The sequence below is a fragment of the Lactuca virosa genome, chromosome 1 (assembly GCF_052849685.1).
Source record: "Lactuca virosa cultivar CGN04683 chromosome 1, Lactuca_virosa_CGN04683_v6, whole genome shotgun sequence".
Taxonomy (NCBI): Eukaryota; Viridiplantae; Streptophyta; class Magnoliopsida; order Asterales; family Asteraceae; genus Lactuca; species Lactuca virosa.
The window spans coordinates 101,044,861-101,053,060 of NC_136426.1; positions in this window are offsets into that span (position 1 = coordinate 101,044,861).

Genomic DNA, 8,200 nt, shown 5'->3' on the forward strand with positions numbered 1-8,200 from the left:
GGGAGAGCGTGAGATTTGTGAATAGATCTATTCGGGACTGACAATCCCGCACCCGAACTGCTAGCTACAGTTAGGCGGGCACGCCTGTGGTGTACAAATGTCATTTAACTCGATGCCTGAAGAATGTTGGAAAGGTCTCTAGTCATATCAAGTATGGTTATACGACTCACAATATGTATAAATCACTCTTGGTTTACAAACGGTCATTTTTCAACGGTTTTATTTTACTAAATAGAACTAACACACACTACAACTGGAGAATTCCCAGAGTTCTCAAACAGAATCGCTCATCCAATGGTTTCACGTACGAAATACTTATACATCATGATTAGCATTAGCTAGTCACATGAAGTATTATTTTCGCATATCACTATCGTTTTCAGAAATGAACATTATGGTTTTATACAAAATTGCAAACACTACATTTTCACTAAAGAAAATATCGGATTTTCTTGAAACTATACGAACACCTTTACGAACTCATCAACAAGTTTTCATTACAAACAACCGCTTATGAACTCACCAGCTTTATGCTGATATTTTAAAACTGCTTGTATTCTCAGGAAATCGGTAGACAGGTACTTGCTGGATTTTTGAGAAGCTGGAGCAATAAGAGTTTTATGCATGTTTATATTTTACAAACAAATTGATGTAATTCAAACAAGTTTCAGACAAAGTTCCAAACTGATGTAAACATTTTCATATATGTAATCACTGTGATGGTTGTGTTGCTATGATTGGTATTATACATTGGTTGTGATGCTATACATGACGTCCTCCACCCCAGAACGTTTCCGTCATTCTGGTTTTAGGGTGTGACACTCTCGTACCACTGGAACATAATCGACTGTCGTCTTACCCTTATCCCGGGTATCCATGACGTAAGCAACTAATCTTGCGCAACCCTGCTGAAAGTAGCCTCTCGTCCTCGCTGTTGAACAAAGAATCGGCCCGCGCTGTGGCCTCTCTCCCTGAATCACTAACTCGCCCCCACTGGGAGTACGAACCCTCACAAGCTGCTGCTCGCAATCGATCACTGCCCCATTGGGGCTCAACCAATCCATACCCACGATAACCTTATTCCCTCGCAGGGGAATAGGAACCAAGTCCACTAAAAACTGCTCATCAAATAACTGAAGTGTACATCCTCTATGAACTCTCACGACCCTGACGGTCCTATCATCTATTATCTCAACGTCAAGTGGGCAATCCAGCTCCCCCGGAGCTCTTCTAAATCGCTTGCTAAGTGCAAGAGACACAAACGATCGGCTAGCCCCCGAATCAAACAATACCATGGCTGAAATGTCGTTCACTAGGAACGACCCTATAAACAACACATAAACATGAGAAATAATCAAAAGTAATAAAGAGAAGATGGAGAAAATACATACCAGCAACCACAACAGCGGGATCCTGAACCGCTTCTCCTTGACCCACGGTGAATGTGAGGGGGAACACGTAAGGAGGTATATAAATAAACTATTATTACTCCTAAGATTTGTTATTTATATATAAAATGTTGGGTTGATGCGCTCTTCTTGATTAACAATAGGGTATGCCTTAGGTTTACTGACCATCGCGATCGTCCCGGGGCATGTGATAGTTGTATTACGAAGAAATGTAGTTGATCAGGCTACATTCATCCCTAATACAACTGTGAACAGTCCTGGCTTAACCGGGATGTCAGGTTCTCCCAATCATCTTATTTGATTTGTTATTATGTTCATTTTTTCTAAGTCGCACAAGTAAAAGTGTTTATTAACACATTTTATTTGTTTTGTTCAGAGTTATTTAGTCCCTTGCTGGGTTTATAGTTGCATATCAATGTGTGGTTAGATATGCCAGTTCACTATAAACAGAGCTCTGATACCAACCTGTCACACCCCCGAACCAGACGGCGGAAACGTCTGAGGGCTCGCGTGACTTAAATTGAAATATCATCACAATGAATATACATGAAACATAACACATTCATCACCAAACATTACATAGTACAACTGGCATTGTTTACATCAAGTACATGGTTTACATTACATGATCCCAAAATATAAAGTGTTTGATGATTAGCAACTACAAAAGAAACTTTCAACAGACTGGATGCTTCCTCGTTCTAACGGTTACCTGAGAATACATGTTATTTTGAAAACGGTCAACATATATAATGTTGGTGAGTTCATAAGTATGTTTGATGTAAAATAGTTTATGTCGTTTGTAAAACCCAGAAAATCCGATATTTTCTGTAACAAGACTTTTCGCGAAAATGTTGTGATGATCCTGTAAGTATATGCGTGAATGATTTCAAAACGTGCATAAATGAGAAGTTTTGCATTATAGTTATTGAAAGTACAAGTGAATAAGATTGGTTTTCCCGGAAAATCCGATGTTCTCCGATAAAATAGTATGATTGTTTTGTATTATTGTATCGTCACAGCGAATGAATATGATTTCTCATGATTACGTAGATGGTATTGGATATCTATGTGAGTCGTTATAACCATGCATGATAATGACTAGTTCGTCTGTCTTGGCATTCTAGTGAACGCCGGAATTGATCTTAAGATTTTGTCACCCTAGACTGGCCGAGTCTAACTGTAGCGAACAGCTTAGGTGTGGGGGAGTCACCCCCGTATAGATCTATACACAAACTTTCGCTCTCCCTCCAGGAGACTTTGATTATAACTACAGACTACGACCGACACTTATTGGTGTCGCCCGTTATTACTCACTTAATCCAAATGAATTTGATTAACCTTGATTAACGACCTGATTTTGTTTACTTGAATAGAAGGTAAGCCTAACAGACGAGGAGAAGAGGACTACTAGGCCCTACTAATTACGTATGTTATTTAAGGCTGTCGAGTATACGAAAGACGCGTTGGCCCATTTCGCATATGATTTATTTGGACCTTACTAGCAATGCTAATGGGCCACCGAGGCCCTATAGCATGTAAAAGCCATTGAGGGTCCCTTAAGCATGTAATCAGGTCACAGGAGGCCCAATAACATGTATTATTTATGCTAGGCCCAAAAGTCATGTTAATGGGTCACGAAGGCCCAATAAGCATGATTACAATCTTTCAAGCCCAACAGTTAGAATGTTTACTTGTTTTGTATAGTATTAGTGTTGCGAAGTTGTTTAATCGATATGTCGTAATAATCACCAAATTGTTTTATAACGATTCATAGATTTATAAAAATAGATATTTTTCTATTTAAACTCATAAGTTATAAGGTTTTGTATATTTTGACGCAATTATTTTATTATTAACATAATTGACCAAAAATATTAGTTTGACCTATTCAGCCCCTTATTTTGGTAAAGCTGGCAGTTTTTAGCCCTTTTTATGAAAAATGACATATTAGGTCCTTGAACTATTTTTCTTGATATTTTTGGCCTAAACACTTAATTAAATAATGTTTTAAGCCCAAAATTTTATTTTGGACAGTTTCAGCCCCTTAGTTAAAAGATTTGCATTTAAATCCACACTTTTCGCAATTTTTACAATTTTTACCCAAAATCCAAAATCTTTGCATTTTTAGTCCCTTTTTATAAATAAGGCCATTTTAACCCCTGAAATAGGTTTATTTACGTTTATAGCCCCTGTTTTGAGAAAATTTTCCAATTCAACCCCCATAAATTTGATTTTTCGCATTTTTGGGCCTAAATAGCCGAAAAGCCCAAATTTTAGCCCATTAGGCTAAAATTTACATTTTTAGTCCTTTAAAAAGCCTAATATTTATAAAAACTCTTGTTTTAGCTGTTTTGACCTTTTGATCCTTGTAGAAACCGTGAATGACATCTTTTTCCCCATCTTTTGTTTATTTATCAAAAATAGTCCAATAACTAATTTTATGTTGTAGTATGTTTATTATAAACTTTGTATGGTAGTTTATCTTGACATGTTAAGTGAAATATATCCTAGATCACATATTTTTCCTTCTTGAACTATAGATCTCAAAATATCTTTCATTTTTAGCACATATTTACCACATAAACACAAGAAATCACACATAACATACAAATACACATAGATCTTCACATTTTACTTGTATTCTCCCCCATAAATCATATGAAAACCGAAAATAGACGGGTATGAACTCACCTTGAGTTTGTGGATTCGGTTTTTGAGGAAGATGTGGAAAGATGAAATGACTTTCGGCCCTAGCAACTCCCTTGAGTAGATCTCGAACTCGAGAAGATTTCTAGGAGTATGATCACCAAACACTTTGTTTAAAAGAGTGATCTATCATGAAGATGGAGTTATGAAACTTGAATGTGTAAAGCCTTACCAAGAATGATGATTATCTTGTGAAGATCCTCTTGAAACCTAAGTAAATCTCGAAAATGTGATGAAAGTGAAGAAATGTTCTTGTAAGATTTGAGAGAGTTTGGGAGAAGATTGAAGAGGGTGGTGGGGGTTTGTGGTCTCGGCCGAGGATAGAAAGGAGAGCGGAGAGAGAGAGAGATGAGTTGACTTGCATGGAGATATGAGAATGGTGCATTGATATCCTATGTACATTTATGAGGTGGAACCACTAATGTCAATCCTCATTTCATCCTTTCTTTTTTTTTTATGCTTGGGCCGAAAACATGGGCTAGAAGAAAAGAGTTGCTTAGTTTGGGCCATTATTTGCCTCATTTCGAAATTCTAAGGCCCAAAGAGTATTTCTCGGCCCATTGGGTCCTTGTGAATGTTCACGGCCCAATGTGATATTAAGGGGATGGATTTATGGCTCATTAGGGCTAATTTGATTAGTTATGGTCCAATAAGGCCCAAAAGAGGTACACCATTCCATTTTAGGCCCATGATGGCCCAACAGGTTAGGTTTCACGAATGTGGGTCCAATTATGGCCCATTTGAAGGTTCTAAGCCCAACAAAGTCAAGTTGGAGGCTTATTTGCCCATTAGGCCCAATAAGAAAATTCTAGTCCATAATGAGCTTAAACCGGGAATTTTTAGGGTTTTCAACTTTACTTGATGAATCTAGGTTTGAATTTGTTTCCATAGGTTGAACTTCAAGCATAACATGAATTAGGGTTACGAGTTTACAGTAGATAATGTTTACAAGAGTACAGAATTTCCTAGCTAGAATGCTAGTTGTGACACATACTACAAGTTCCCTGGTCTTATCTCAGCCTTCCTTGATTCGAGTACGGATCCTCTGCTTTCAGTAGTACGGGCCCATACTACCTTCCACATCTATCCGTACTTTCCTCAAGAACTGCCTCGACTCCACCAATTCCCTTCTACTGTTACTGTTCTCCTCTACTCTCATTCTAGGCTTGCCCTAGTGTAATCACCAACTCACTCTCCGCCATCAGCTGAATATGAAGTCCCTGCTTTCTTCCCCTAACTAGCTCACGAATACTATTACATATTACTCATACTAGATAATTCTTCGAATGAGAGATCCTACCCTACAACGGTTGGACTCAGACAAGAGCTGCGAAATAGGGCTAGACCTAACCTTCTGAAATTATTTAGTCCTCGCAATATGTAACGTAACATATTAGTTTTCTGGTTAGTAAAAGATAACTAAGACTCCTAAAAGCACAAAGCAAGCAGCATTCGAGCGTCGAGTACACATAATCAAGCATCTACTACTCTGGCTATCATACTGACTAATCTGTACTAGCATCCAGTTCTCATAAAGTTGAACACATATAACAGGCACATAAGGCATCCTTCCTAGATCCTTAGCCCTAATCTAGCATGTTGTTCTAATAAAGCTGATAATCATAACATAGCATAAAATTGTATGGGTAATTTGGGAGTACTTACTTGAGCTCGGCTGATTGCATGCACCACACCCTTTTCTCTTTTCAAAGTTCTTTTCTGTTTTCAAAATCCTTTTTGTAAAAAATGATTTTCTTTTGAAATTTTCATACCACTTCCTTAGTTTGAGTTCAGACACACCCGAAAGTGTGCCTGAATCCCTCAAACCAAGGCTCTGATACCAACTTGAAACATCCCAAAAATACAACCCAAAAATTTCGTTTTTAAAACATTATTAAAACCATAATTTCATTGTCAAAGTATAAAATCATAAACCATGTGTTTCAAAATCTCTTAATATCTATCACATATCAAATCTCATGTCAAAATATCAGAGTAAAACTCCCAGGATGAAGACTGTGGTGTGTGCCATGCGATCATCCCGAGCCCTTCCCTTTGCTGGTGGAAGTACCTGAAACCAAAACTGAAAACTGTAAGCACGAAGCTTAGTGAGCTCCCCCAAACTACCACATACCATACAATAACACATATAACATATACTGGGCCTTGCCCACTGCATCAGGCCCCGCCCAGCATCGGACCAAAGTCCGGCATAAATTGGGCCCCGCCCACTGCATCGGGCCCCGCCCGGCATCGGACCGAAGTCCGGAATAACTTGGGCCCCGCCCACTGCATCGGGCCCCGCCCGGCATCGGACCGAAGTCCGGAATAAACTGAACATAACATAAGCATGAACATATAACATAATCACATATACTGCATCGGGCTTGCTCGGCATCGGACCAGAGTTCGGAACATATACACATATCATAAACATGCATGAATCACGAAGACATCAAACATACATAACTACTTCTCGGGACCACCCCAGCATCGGACCGAAGTCCGGAACTACTATCATCTAAACGGGTCGGCATTGTCGCCGTAGACCCGTTCCTATTGGAAGGAAACTCACCTCTCAACTGACTGCTGAATAACTCGTGCAAAGGTGACACCGTCGACTGCTCCAACTACTCCCCGGCTATAATGACCAAAGAAACATTTAGTCAAAAACGGATGGCTCTCTATGGGTAAAATGACTATTTTACCCCTTTGATCTAATTTGGGCCATGACCTAGGTCCACTCCTTTCTAGTCCTCACTAGGGCCCATTAAGTCCCCAAATGGCCCAATTTTCTAAATTGGGCCCAACTCTTCAAATGGGCTTTCCTTCCAATCCCAACCAATTCTTGCGCCCTTAACTGGCTTCTGAAGGTCCATCACGGCCCAACTAATGCTATGTCCAAAGCTAGGCCCAAACCGAGGCCCAATAACTTAAAACCCACTGACTGAGCGTACCCATCTGTACGCTGTGCGTACTGCTTGAATGGCTTGTACGTTGCGCGTACTGGCGTGTACGCCCAACGTACTCTCCTGTTAAGCCATCTTTTCCACAATGACTTAATCCCTTAAGAAGGAACGTCCAACTTACAGATCTGAGTCTCATGCTTCGTCCTAGTCCTTAAAGTTGGCCACTTGGTGGCTTGCAATCCACCAAATGAGCCCAACACTAAAAATGACAATGAACTTCCAAAGAAAAGGCTAGATCTCTTGCATGGCTTCATAAAAGCCTCAAAGCTTGCAACTTTACTGCTAAAGGGACTCATTGAGCTTCAAAGGTGGCAATGCTAAGCTCAAAATCGAAGTTGCATGATCAAGATCCAATCTTTGAACCTAAAAAGGTCCAAATCTTCCAAAACCCTAGATCTAGACTTTGAGGAGGAAAGTTAGGAGCTTTATACCTCCTCTTGATGCCAAATGATGATCTTAATCCATATCCCTGAGCTCAAGGTACTCAAAGGATTCTTCTCCAACCTCTCATTCTCTTCTTCAAAGCTTTTCTTCACCCAAATGAGCTCAAAAAGGTCAAACACACACAACAATGGAGTAAGAGGCGTATTAGGGTTTTCTGAGGGTGAAGGGGGCTGGTAGGAAGGCTAGGGGGTGGCTATAATGGGGTATTTATATGTATTAAACCCTAAAAATTAGGGTTTGACATCTGCTCACGTACGCTGCGCATACGTGTGCGCGCCCCCCGTATCTGATGCATGCCTCTACACCCCGCGTACGCCAAGGCTACGCCCAACGTACGTCTTATGGGCGGCCCAATTCCTTGGCCCCTTTGCTTAAGTCCAATCCAATAGTCCTTTTATCTATATTTGACCCAACTATAATTTTAGGAAATAATTAATAATTCAATCCTCAAAAGTCGGTTGTTACATGGTCAAGAAAAATTCGATCGAATTGATCACACGAAGATAGAATCTGCAATCTAAAGTTAAAGGATGTTGTTGGCAGCTTTGACCCCCTGTCAGTATTTTGACCATATCTCATGAACCGTAACTCCGATTGATGCGATTCAAAATGATCTGAAAAGTAGACGAAATTTCGGACGTCTTAAGCAAAACATGCGATCGCAACTAT